The 8,888-nt window shown below is 41.4% G+C and overlaps 32 non-coding genes and 7 pseudogenes across 32 annotated transcripts; all 39 read left to right on the top strand.

Annotated features, from left to right (window-relative positions):
• Window positions 1–105: 105 nt before the first annotated feature.
• LOC135067314 (5S ribosomal RNA) lies at window positions 106–224 on the top strand. The gene has a single exon (XR_010253534.1). It is a non-coding gene; the product is annotated as a 5S ribosomal RNA (ribosomal RNA).
• A 107-nt stretch (window positions 225–331) lies between these two features.
• LOC135059356 (5S ribosomal RNA) lies at window positions 332–450 on the top strand. The gene has a single exon (XR_010245761.1). It is a non-coding gene; the product is annotated as a 5S ribosomal RNA (ribosomal RNA).
• A 107-nt stretch (window positions 451–557) lies between these two features.
• Window positions 558–676, top strand: LOC135068464 (5S ribosomal RNA). The gene has a single exon (XR_010254665.1). It is a non-coding gene; the product is annotated as a 5S ribosomal RNA (ribosomal RNA).
• A 107-nt stretch (window positions 677–783) lies between these two features.
• LOC135059093 (5S ribosomal RNA) lies at window positions 784–902 on the top strand. Its single transcript, XR_010245510.1, has one exon. It is a non-coding gene; the product is annotated as a 5S ribosomal RNA (ribosomal RNA).
• A 107-nt stretch (window positions 903–1,009) lies between these two features.
• LOC135064850 (5S ribosomal RNA) lies at window positions 1,010–1,128 on the top strand. Its single transcript, XR_010251147.1, has one exon. It is a non-coding gene; the product is annotated as a 5S ribosomal RNA (ribosomal RNA).
• A 107-nt stretch (window positions 1,129–1,235) lies between these two features.
• Window positions 1,236–1,354, top strand: LOC135068199 (5S ribosomal RNA). The gene has a single exon (XR_010254404.1). It is a non-coding gene; the product is annotated as a 5S ribosomal RNA (ribosomal RNA).
• A 107-nt stretch (window positions 1,355–1,461) lies between these two features.
• Window positions 1,462–1,580, top strand: LOC134901470 (5S ribosomal RNA). The gene has a single exon (XR_010174961.1). It is a non-coding gene; the product is annotated as a 5S ribosomal RNA (ribosomal RNA).
• Window positions 1,581–1,687: 107 nt separating this feature from the next.
• On the top strand, window positions 1,688–1,806 carry LOC135059981 (5S ribosomal RNA). Its single transcript, XR_010246376.1, has one exon. It is a non-coding gene; the product is annotated as a 5S ribosomal RNA (ribosomal RNA).
• Window positions 1,807–1,913: 107 nt separating this feature from the next.
• On the top strand, window positions 1,914–2,032 carry LOC134896440 (5S ribosomal RNA). The gene has a single exon (XR_010172013.1). It is a non-coding gene; the product is annotated as a 5S ribosomal RNA (ribosomal RNA).
• A 107-nt stretch (window positions 2,033–2,139) lies between these two features.
• LOC135066507 (5S ribosomal RNA) lies at window positions 2,140–2,258 on the top strand. The gene has a single exon (XR_010252755.1). It is a non-coding gene; the product is annotated as a 5S ribosomal RNA (ribosomal RNA).
• Window positions 2,259–2,365: 107 nt separating this feature from the next.
• Window positions 2,366–2,484, top strand: LOC134895899 (5S ribosomal RNA; annotated as a pseudogene).
• Window positions 2,485–2,591: 107 nt separating this feature from the next.
• Window positions 2,592–2,710, top strand: LOC134902047 (5S ribosomal RNA). The gene has a single exon (XR_010175524.1). It is a non-coding gene; the product is annotated as a 5S ribosomal RNA (ribosomal RNA).
• A 107-nt stretch (window positions 2,711–2,817) lies between these two features.
• On the top strand, window positions 2,818–2,936 carry LOC134889922 (5S ribosomal RNA; annotated as a pseudogene).
• A 107-nt stretch (window positions 2,937–3,043) lies between these two features.
• Window positions 3,044–3,162, top strand: LOC134888766 (5S ribosomal RNA; annotated as a pseudogene).
• Window positions 3,163–3,269: 107 nt separating this feature from the next.
• On the top strand, window positions 3,270–3,388 carry LOC134896428 (5S ribosomal RNA). The gene has a single exon (XR_010172011.1). It is a non-coding gene; the product is annotated as a 5S ribosomal RNA (ribosomal RNA).
• Window positions 3,389–3,495: 107 nt separating this feature from the next.
• Window positions 3,496–3,614, top strand: LOC135068463 (5S ribosomal RNA). The gene has a single exon (XR_010254664.1). It is a non-coding gene; the product is annotated as a 5S ribosomal RNA (ribosomal RNA).
• A 107-nt stretch (window positions 3,615–3,721) lies between these two features.
• On the top strand, window positions 3,722–3,840 carry LOC135068280 (5S ribosomal RNA). The gene has a single exon (XR_010254484.1). It is a non-coding gene; the product is annotated as a 5S ribosomal RNA (ribosomal RNA).
• A 107-nt stretch (window positions 3,841–3,947) lies between these two features.
• LOC135064849 (5S ribosomal RNA) lies at window positions 3,948–4,066 on the top strand. The gene has a single exon (XR_010251146.1). It is a non-coding gene; the product is annotated as a 5S ribosomal RNA (ribosomal RNA).
• A 107-nt stretch (window positions 4,067–4,173) lies between these two features.
• Window positions 4,174–4,292, top strand: LOC135068198 (5S ribosomal RNA). Its single transcript, XR_010254403.1, has one exon. It is a non-coding gene; the product is annotated as a 5S ribosomal RNA (ribosomal RNA).
• Window positions 4,293–4,399: 107 nt separating this feature from the next.
• LOC134896417 (5S ribosomal RNA) lies at window positions 4,400–4,518 on the top strand. Its single transcript, XR_010172009.1, has one exon. It is a non-coding gene; the product is annotated as a 5S ribosomal RNA (ribosomal RNA).
• A 107-nt stretch (window positions 4,519–4,625) lies between these two features.
• LOC135070830 (5S ribosomal RNA) lies at window positions 4,626–4,744 on the top strand. Its single transcript, XR_010256981.1, has one exon. It is a non-coding gene; the product is annotated as a 5S ribosomal RNA (ribosomal RNA).
• A 107-nt stretch (window positions 4,745–4,851) lies between these two features.
• On the top strand, window positions 4,852–4,970 carry LOC134896405 (5S ribosomal RNA). The gene has a single exon (XR_010172008.1). It is a non-coding gene; the product is annotated as a 5S ribosomal RNA (ribosomal RNA).
• A 107-nt stretch (window positions 4,971–5,077) lies between these two features.
• LOC135060739 (5S ribosomal RNA) lies at window positions 5,078–5,196 on the top strand. The gene has a single exon (XR_010247130.1). It is a non-coding gene; the product is annotated as a 5S ribosomal RNA (ribosomal RNA).
• Window positions 5,197–5,303: 107 nt separating this feature from the next.
• Window positions 5,304–5,422, top strand: LOC134895898 (5S ribosomal RNA; annotated as a pseudogene).
• A 107-nt stretch (window positions 5,423–5,529) lies between these two features.
• Window positions 5,530–5,648, top strand: LOC134902046 (5S ribosomal RNA). The gene has a single exon (XR_010175523.1). It is a non-coding gene; the product is annotated as a 5S ribosomal RNA (ribosomal RNA).
• A 107-nt stretch (window positions 5,649–5,755) lies between these two features.
• LOC134896394 (5S ribosomal RNA) lies at window positions 5,756–5,874 on the top strand. The gene has a single exon (XR_010172007.1). It is a non-coding gene; the product is annotated as a 5S ribosomal RNA (ribosomal RNA).
• A 107-nt stretch (window positions 5,875–5,981) lies between these two features.
• LOC135068462 (5S ribosomal RNA) lies at window positions 5,982–6,100 on the top strand. Its single transcript, XR_010254663.1, has one exon. It is a non-coding gene; the product is annotated as a 5S ribosomal RNA (ribosomal RNA).
• Window positions 6,101–6,207: 107 nt separating this feature from the next.
• On the top strand, window positions 6,208–6,326 carry LOC134890186 (5S ribosomal RNA; annotated as a pseudogene).
• Window positions 6,327–6,433: 107 nt separating this feature from the next.
• On the top strand, window positions 6,434–6,552 carry LOC134896383 (5S ribosomal RNA). Its single transcript, XR_010172006.1, has one exon. It is a non-coding gene; the product is annotated as a 5S ribosomal RNA (ribosomal RNA).
• Window positions 6,553–6,659: 107 nt separating this feature from the next.
• On the top strand, window positions 6,660–6,778 carry LOC135060431 (5S ribosomal RNA). The gene has a single exon (XR_010246825.1). It is a non-coding gene; the product is annotated as a 5S ribosomal RNA (ribosomal RNA).
• Window positions 6,779–6,885: 107 nt separating this feature from the next.
• Window positions 6,886–7,004, top strand: LOC134896216 (5S ribosomal RNA; annotated as a pseudogene).
• Window positions 7,005–7,111: 107 nt separating this feature from the next.
• On the top strand, window positions 7,112–7,230 carry LOC135070079 (5S ribosomal RNA). Its single transcript, XR_010256254.1, has one exon. It is a non-coding gene; the product is annotated as a 5S ribosomal RNA (ribosomal RNA).
• Window positions 7,231–7,337: 107 nt separating this feature from the next.
• Window positions 7,338–7,456, top strand: LOC135061368 (5S ribosomal RNA). Its single transcript, XR_010247751.1, has one exon. It is a non-coding gene; the product is annotated as a 5S ribosomal RNA (ribosomal RNA).
• Window positions 7,457–7,563: 107 nt separating this feature from the next.
• Window positions 7,564–7,682, top strand: LOC135059243 (5S ribosomal RNA). Its single transcript, XR_010245654.1, has one exon. It is a non-coding gene; the product is annotated as a 5S ribosomal RNA (ribosomal RNA).
• A 107-nt stretch (window positions 7,683–7,789) lies between these two features.
• On the top strand, window positions 7,790–7,908 carry LOC135059980 (5S ribosomal RNA). Its single transcript, XR_010246375.1, has one exon. It is a non-coding gene; the product is annotated as a 5S ribosomal RNA (ribosomal RNA).
• Window positions 7,909–8,015: 107 nt separating this feature from the next.
• LOC135065454 (5S ribosomal RNA) lies at window positions 8,016–8,134 on the top strand. Its single transcript, XR_010251737.1, has one exon. It is a non-coding gene; the product is annotated as a 5S ribosomal RNA (ribosomal RNA).
• Window positions 8,135–8,241: 107 nt separating this feature from the next.
• On the top strand, window positions 8,242–8,360 carry LOC135059091 (5S ribosomal RNA). The gene has a single exon (XR_010245508.1). It is a non-coding gene; the product is annotated as a 5S ribosomal RNA (ribosomal RNA).
• Window positions 8,361–8,467: 107 nt separating this feature from the next.
• Window positions 8,468–8,586, top strand: LOC134884987 (5S ribosomal RNA). Its single transcript, XR_010169116.1, has one exon. It is a non-coding gene; the product is annotated as a 5S ribosomal RNA (ribosomal RNA).
• A 107-nt stretch (window positions 8,587–8,693) lies between these two features.
• LOC134888193 (5S ribosomal RNA) lies at window positions 8,694–8,811 on the top strand (annotated as a pseudogene).
• Window positions 8,812–8,888: the final 77 nt, after the last annotated feature.

Raw genomic sequence — 8,888 nt, 5'->3', positions numbered from 1 at the left:
TTTATACTACCAACACCGTTCTGTTGATGCATTCCATTTTCAAACGTATTCATTTATGAAACAGTAGTTAGAAGTAGAAAAGTTCTAACAGAAACCATAAAGCTCATCTGCAGCCACACCACACTAGATACGCCCAATCTCATCTGATCTTGGAAGCTAAGCAGTGTTGGGCCTGGTTAGTACTTGGATGGGAGACCACCTGGGAATACAAGGTGCTGTAGATATTTTTATACTACCAACACCGTTCTGTTGATGCATTCCATTTTCAAATGTATTCATTTATGAACCAGTAGTTAGAAGTAGAAAAGTTCTAACAGAAACCAGAAAGTTCATCTACAGCCACACCATACTGGATACGCCCAATCTCATCTGATCTTGGAAGCTAAGCAGTGTTGGGCCTGGTTAGTACTTGGATGGGAGACCACCTGGGAATACAAGGTGCTGTAGATATTTTTATACTACCAACACCGTTCTGTTGATGCATTCCATTTTCAAACATATTCATTTATGAACCAGTAGTTAGAAGTAGAAAAGTTCTAACAGAAACCATAAAGCTCATCTAGAGCCAAGCCACACTGGATACGCCCAATCTCATCTGATCTTGGAAGCTAAGCAGTGTTGGGCCTGGTTAGTACTTGGATGGGAGACCACCTGGGAATACAAGGTGCTGTAGATATTTTTATACTACCAACACCGTTCTGTTGATGCATTCCATTTTCAAACGTGTTCATTTATGAACCAGTAGTTAGAAGTAGAAAAGTTCTAACAGAAACCACAAAGCTCATCTACAGCCACACCACACTGGATATGCCCAATCTCATCTGATCTTGGAAGCTAAGCAGTGTTGGGCCTGGTTAGTACTTGGATGGGAGACCACCTGGGAATACAAGGTGCTGTAGATATTTTTATACCGCCAACACCGTTCTGTTGATGCATTCCATTTTCAAACGTATTCATTTATGAACCAGTAGTTAGAAGTAGAAAAGTTCTAACAGAAACCACAAAGCTCATCTACAGCCACACCACACTGGATACGCCCAATCTCATCTGATCTTGGAAACTAAGCAGTGTTGGGCCTGGTTAGTACTTGGATGGGAGACCACCTGGGAATACAAGGTGCTGTAGATATTTTTATACTGCCAACACCGTTCTGTTGATGCATTCCATTTTCAAATGTATTCATTTATGAACCAGTAGTTAGAAGTAGAAAAGTTCAAACAGAAACCACAAAGCTCATCTACAGCCACACCACACTGGATACGCCCAATCTCATCTGATCTTGGAAGCTAAGCAGTGTTGGGCCTGGTTAGTACTTGGATGGGAGAACACCTGGGAATACAAGGTGCTGTAGATATTTTTATACTGCCAACACCGTTCTGTTGATGCATTCCATTTTCAAACGTATTCATTTATGAACCAGTAGTTAGAAGTAGAAAAGTTCTAACAGAAACCACAAAGCTCATCTACAGTCACACCACACTGGATACGCCCAATCTCATCTGATCTTGGAAGCTAAGCAGTGTTGGGCCTGGTTAGTACTTGGATGGGAGACCACCTGGGAATACAAGGTGCTGTAGATATTTTTATACTGCCAACACCGTTCTGTTGATGCATTCCATTTTCAAACATATTCATTTACGAACCAGTAGTTAGAAGTAGAAAAGTTCTAACAGAAACCAGAAAATTCATCTACAGCAACACCACACTGGATACGCCCAATCTCATCTGATCTTGGAAGCTAAGCAGTGTTGGGCCTGGTTAGTACTTGGATGGGAGACCACCTGGGAATACAAGGTGCTGTAGATATTTTTATACTGCCAACACTGTTCTGTTGATGCATTCCATTTTCAAACGTATTCATTTATGAACCAGTAGTTAGAAGTAGAAAAGTTCTAACAGAATCCACAAAGCTCATCTACAGCCACACCACACTGGATACGCCCAATCTCATCTGATCTTGGAAGCTAAGCAGTGTTGGGCCTGGTTAGTACTTGGATGGGAGACCACCTGGGAATACAAGGTGCTGTAGATATTTTTATACTACCAACACCATTCTGTTGATGCATTCCATTTTCAAACGTATTCATTTATGAAACAGTAGTTAGAAGTAGAAAAGTTCTAACAGAAACCATAAAGCTCATCTACAGCCACACTACACTGGATACGCCTAATCTCATCTGATCTTGGAAGCTAAGCAGTGTTGGGCCTGGTTAGTACTTGGATGGGAGACCACCTGGGAATACAAGGTGCTGTAGATATTTTTATACTACCAACATCGTTCTGTTGATGCATTCCATTTTCAAACGTATTCATTTATGAACCAGTAGTTAGAAGTAGAAAAGTACTAACAGAAACCATAAAGCTCTTCTACAGCCACACCACACTGGATATGCCCAATCTCATCTCATCTTGGAAGCTAAGCAGTGTTGGCCCTGATTAGTACTTGGATGGGAGACCACCTGGGAATACAAGTTGCTGTAGATAATTTTATACTGCCAACACCGTTCTGTTGATGCATTCTATTTTAAAACGTATTCATTTATGAACCAGTAGTTAGAAGTAGAAAAGTTATAACAGAAACCACAAAGTTCATCTACAGCCACACCACACTGGATACGCCCAATCTCATCTGATCTTGGAAGCTAAACAGTGTTGGGCCTGGTTAGTACTTGGATGGGAGACCACCTGGGAATACAAGGTGCTGTAGATAATTTTATACTGCCAACACCGTTCTGTTGATGCATTCCATTTTCAAACGTATTCATTTATGAACAAGTAGTTAGAAGTAGAAAAGTTCTAACAAAAACCAGAAAATTCATCTTCAGCCACACCACACTGGATACGCCCAATCTCATCTCATCTTGGAAGCTAAGCAGTGTTGGGCCTGGTTAGTACTTGGATGGGAGACCACCTGGGAATACAAGGTGCTGTAGATATTTTTATACTACCAACACCGTTCTGTTGATGCATTCCATTTTCAAACGTATTCATTTATGAACCAGTAGTTAGAAGTAGAAAAGTTCTAACAGAAACAACAAAGCTCATCTACAGCCACAGCACACTGGATACGCCCAATCTCATCTAATCTTGGAAGCTAAGCAGTGTTGGGCCTGGTTAGTACTTGGATGGGAGACCACCTGGGAATACAAGGTGCTGTAGATATTTTTATACTACCAACACCGTTCTGTTGATGCATTCCATTTTCAAATGTATTCATTTATGAACCAGTAGTTAGAAGTAGAAAAGTTCTAACAGAAACCAGAAAGTTCATCTACAGCCACACCACACTGGATACGCCCAATCTCATCTGATCTTGGAAGCTAAGCAGTGTTGGGCCTGGTTAGTACTTGGATGGGAGACCACCTGGGAATACAAGGTGCTGTAGATATTTTTATACTACCAACACCGTTCTGTTGATGCATTCCATTTTCAAACATATTCATTTATGAACCAGTAGTTAGAAGTAGAAAAGTTCTAACAGAAACCATAAAGCTCATCTAGAGCCAAGCCACACTGGATACGCCCAATCTCATCTGATCTTGGAAGCTAAGCAGTGTTGGGCCTGGTTAGTACTTGGATGGGAGACCACCTGGGAATACAAGGTGCTGTAGATATTTTTATACTACCAACACCGTTCTGTTGATGCATTCCATTTTCAAACGTATTCATTTATGAACCAGTAGTTAGAAGTAGAAAAGTTCTAACAGAAACCACAAAGCTCATCTACAGCCACACCACACTGGATATGCCCAATCTCACCTGATCTTGGAAGCTAAGCAGTGTTGGGCCTGGTTAGTACTTGGATGGGAGACCACCTGGGAATACAAGGTGCTGTAGATATTTTTATACCGCCAACACCGTTCTGTTGATGCATTCCATTTTCAAACGTATTCATTTATGAACCAGTAGTTAGAAGTAGAAAAGTTCTAACAGAAACCACAAAGCTCATCTACAGCCACACCACACTGGATACGCCCAATCTCATCTGATCTTGGAAACTAAGCAGTGTTGGGCCTGGTTAGTACTTGGATGGGAGACCACCTGGGAATACAAGGTGCTGTAGATATTTTTATACTGCCAACACCGTTCTGTTGATGCATTCCATTTTCAAATGTATTCATTTATGAACCAGTAGTTAGAAGTAGAAAAGTTCAAACAGAAACCACAAAGCTCATCTACAGCCACACCACACTGGATACGCCCAATCTCATCTGATCTTGGAAGCTAAGCAGTGTTGGGCCTGGTTAGTACTTGGATGGGAGAACACCTGGGAATACAAGGTGCTGTAGATATTTTTATACTGCCAACACCGTTCTGTTGATGCATTCCATTTTCAAACGTATTCATTTATGAACCAGTAGTTAGAAGTAGAAAAGTTCTAACAGAAACCACAAAGCTCATCTACAGCCACACCACACTGGATACGCCCAATCTCATCTGATCTTGGAAGCTAAGCAGTGTTGGGCCTGGTTAGTACTTGGATGGGAGACCACCTGGGAATACAAGGTGCTGTAGATATTTTTATACTGCCAACACCGTTCTGTTGATGCATTCCATTTTCAAACATATTCATTTACGAACCAGTAGTTAGAAGTAGAAAAGTTCTAACAGAAACCAGAAAATTCATCTCCAGCAACACCACACTGGATACGCCCAATCTCATCTGATCTTGGAAGCTAAGCAGTGTTGGGCCTGGTTAGTACTTGGATGGGAGACCACCTGGGAATACAAGGTGCTGTAGATATTTTTATACTGCCAACACTGTTCTGTTGATGCATTCCATTTTCAAACGTATTCATTTATGAACCAGTAGTTAGAAGTAGAAAAGTTCTAACAGAATCCACAAAGCTCATCTACAGCCACACCACACTGGATACGCCCAATCTCATCTGATCTTGGAAGCTAAGCAGTGTTGGGCCTGGTTAGTACTTGGATGGGAGACCACCTGGGAATACAAGGTGCTGTAGATATTTTTATACTACCAACACCATTCTGTTGATGCATTCCATTTTCAAACGTATTCATTTATGAAACAGTAGTTAGAAGTAGAAAAGTTCTAACAGAAACCATAAAGCTCATCTACAGCCACACTACACTGGATACGCCCAATCTCATCTGATCTTGGAAGCTAAGCAGTGTTGGGCCTGGTTAGTACTTGGATGGGAGACCACCTGGGAATACAAGGTGCTGTAGATATTTTTATACTACCAACATCGTTCTGTTGATGCATTCCATTTTCAAACGTATTCATTTATGAACCAGTAGTTAGAAGTAGAAAAGTACTAACAGAAACCATAAAGCTCTTCTACAGCCACACCACACTGGATATGCCCAATCTCATCTCATCTTGGAAGCTAAGCAGTGTTGGCCCTGATTAGTACTTGGATGGGAGACCACCTGGGAATACAAGTTGCTGTAGATAATTTTATACTGCCAACACCGTTCTGTTGATGCATTCCATTTTAAAACGTATTCATTTATGAACCAGTAGTTAGAAGTAGAAAAGTTATAACAGAAACCACAAAGTTCATCTACAGCCACACCACACTGGATACGCCCAATCTCATCTGATCTTGGAAGCTAAACAGTGTTGGGCCTGGTTAGTACTTGGATGGGAGACCACCTGGGAATACAAGGTGCTGTAGATATTTTTATACTGCCAACACCGTTCTGTTGATGCATTCCATTTTCAAACGTTTTCATTTATGAACCAGTAGTTAGAAGTAGAAAAGTTCTAACAGAAACCACAAAACTCATCTACAGCCACACCACACTGGATACGCCCAATCTCATCTGATCTTGGAAGCTAAGCAGTGTTGGGCCTGGTTAGTACTTGGATGGGAGACCACCTGGGAATACAAGGTGCTGTAGATATTTTTATACTGCCAACACCGGTCTGTTGATGCATTCCATTTTCAAACGTTTTCATTTATGAACCAGTAGTTAGAAGTAGAAAAGTTCTAACAGAAACCATAAAGCTCATCTAGAGCCAAGCCACACTGGATACGCCCAATCTCATCTGATCTTGGAAGCTAAGCAGTGTTGGGCCTGGTTAGTACTTGGATGGGAGACCACCTGGGAATACAAGGTGCTGTAGATATTTTTATACTGCCAACACCGTTCTGTTGAAGCATTCCATTTTCAAACGTATTCATTTATGAACCAGTAGTTAGAAGTAGAAAAGTACTAACAGAAACAACAAAGCTCATCTACAGCCACAGCACACTGGATACGCCCAATCTCATCTAATCTTGGAAGCTAAGCAGTGTTGGGCCTGGTTAGTACTTGGATGGGAGACCACCTGGGAATACAAGGTGCTGTAGGTATTTTTATACTGCCAACACCGTTCTGTTGATGCATTCCATTTTCAAACGTTTTCATTTATGAACCAGTAGTTAGAAGTAGAAAAGTTCTAACAGAAACCACAAAGCTCATCTACAGCCACACCACACTGGATACGCCCAATCTCATCTGATCTTGGAAGCTAAGCAGTGTTGGGCCTGGTTAGTACTTGGATGGGAGACCACCTGGGAATACAAGGTGCTGTAGATATTTTTATACTGCCAACACCGGTCTGTTGATGCATTCCATTTTCAAATGTTTTCATTTATGAACCAGTAGTTAGAAGTAGAAAAGTTCTAACAGTTTCCACAAAGCTCATCTACAGCCACACCACACTGGATACGCCCAATCTCATCTGATCTTGGAAGCTAAGCAGTGTTGGGCCTGGTTAGTACTTGGATGGGAGACCACCTAGGAATACAAGGTGCTGTAGATATTTTTATACTGCCAACACCGTTCTGTTGATGCATTCAATTTTCAAATGTATTCATTTATGAACCAGTAGTTAGAAGTAGAAAAGTTCTAACAGAAACCAGAAAGTTCATCTACAGCAACACCACACTGGATACGCCCAATCTCATCTGTTTTTGGAAACTAAGCAGTGTTGGGCCTGGTTAGTACTTGGATGGGAGACCACCTGGGAATACAAGGTGCTGAATATATTTTTATACTGCCAACACCGTTCTGTTGATGCATTCCATTTTCAAACGTATTCATTTATGAACCAGTAGTTAGAAGTAGAAAAGTTCTAACAGAAACCACAAAGCTCATCTACAGCCACACCACACTGGATACGCCCAATCTCATCTGATCTTGGAAGCTAAGCAGTGTTGGGCCTGGTTAATACTTGGATGGGAGACCACCGGGGAATACAAGGTGCTGTAGATATTTTTATACTGCCAACACCGTTCTGTTGATGCATTCCATTTTCAAAAGTATTCATTTATGAACCAGTAGTTAGAAGTAGAAAAGTTCTAACAGAAACCACAAAGCTCATCTACAGCCGCACCACACTGGATACGCCCAATCTCATCTGATCTTGGAAGCTAAGCAGTGTTGGGCCTGGTTAGTACTTGGATGGGAGACCACCTGGGAATACAAGGTGCTGTAGATATTTTTATACTGCCAACACCGTTCTGTTGATGCATTCCATTTTCAAACGTATTCATTTATGAACCAGTAGTTAGAAGTAGAAAAGTTCTAACAGAAACCACAAAGCTCATCTACAGCCACACCACACTGGATACGCCCAATCTCATCTGATCTTGGAAGCTAAGCAGTGTTGGGCCTGGTTAGTACTTGGATGGGAGACCACCTGGGAATACAAGGTGTTGTAGATATTTTTATACTGCCAACACCGTTCTGTTGATGCATTCCATTTTAAAACGTATTCATTTATGAACCAGTAGTTAGAAGTAGAAAAGTTCTAACAGAAACCAGAAAGTTCATCTACAGCAACACCACACTGGATACGCCCAATCTCATCTGATCTTGGAAGCTAAGCAGTGTTGGGCCTGGTTAGTACTTGGATGGGAGACCACCTGGGAATACAAGGTGCTGTAGATATTTTTATACTGCCAACACCGTTCTGTTGATGCATTCAATTTTCAAATGTATTCATTTATGAACCAGTAGTTAGAAGTAGAAAAGTTCAAACAGAAACCACAAAGCTCATCTACAGCCACACCACACTGGATACGCCCAATCTCATCTGATCTAGGAAGCTAAGCAGTGTTGGGCCTGGTTAGTACTTGGATGGGAGACCACCTGGGAATACAAGGTGCTGTAGATATTTTTATACTACCAACACCGTTCTGTTGATGCATTCCATTTTCAAACGTATTCATTTATGAACCAGTAGTTAGAAGTAGAAAAGTTCTAACAGAAACCATAAAGCTCATCTACAGCCACACCACACTGGATATGCCCAATCTCATCTGATCTTGGAAGCTAAGCAGTGTTGGGCCTGGTTAGTACTTGGATGGGAGACCACCTGGGAATACAAGGTGCTGTAGATATTTTTATACTACCAACACCGTTCTGTTGATGCATTCCATTTTCAAACGTATTCATTTATGAACCAGTAGTTAGAAGTAGAAAAGTTCTAACAGAAACCACAAAGCTCATCTACAGCCACACCACACTGGATACGCCCAATCTCATCTGATCTTGAAAGCTAAGCAGTGTTGGGCCTGGTTAGTACTTGGATAGGAGACCACTTGGGAATACAAGGTGCTGTAGATATTTTTATACTGCCAACACCGTTCTGTTGATGCATTCCATTTTCAAACGTATTCATTTATGAACCAGTAGTTAGAAGTAGAAAAGTTCTAACAGAAACTACAAAGCTCATCTACAGCCACACCACACTGGATACGCCCAATCTCATCTGATCTTGGAAGCTAAGCAGTGTTGGGCCTGGTTAGTACTTGGATGGGAGACCACCTGGGAATACAAGGTGCTTAGATATTTTTATACTGCCAACACCGTTCTGTTGATGCATTCCATTTTCAAACGTATTCATTTATGAACCAGTAGTTAGAAGT

This window comes from Pseudophryne corroboree, chromosome 3 (genome assembly GCF_028390025.1).
Source record: "Pseudophryne corroboree isolate aPseCor3 chromosome 3, aPseCor3.hap2, whole genome shotgun sequence".
Lineage (NCBI taxonomy): Eukaryota > Metazoa > Chordata > Amphibia > Anura > Myobatrachidae > Pseudophryne > Pseudophryne corroboree.
The sequence above is the reverse complement of the archived record's forward strand: the minus strand, read 5'-3'. Positions and strand labels throughout refer to the sequence as shown.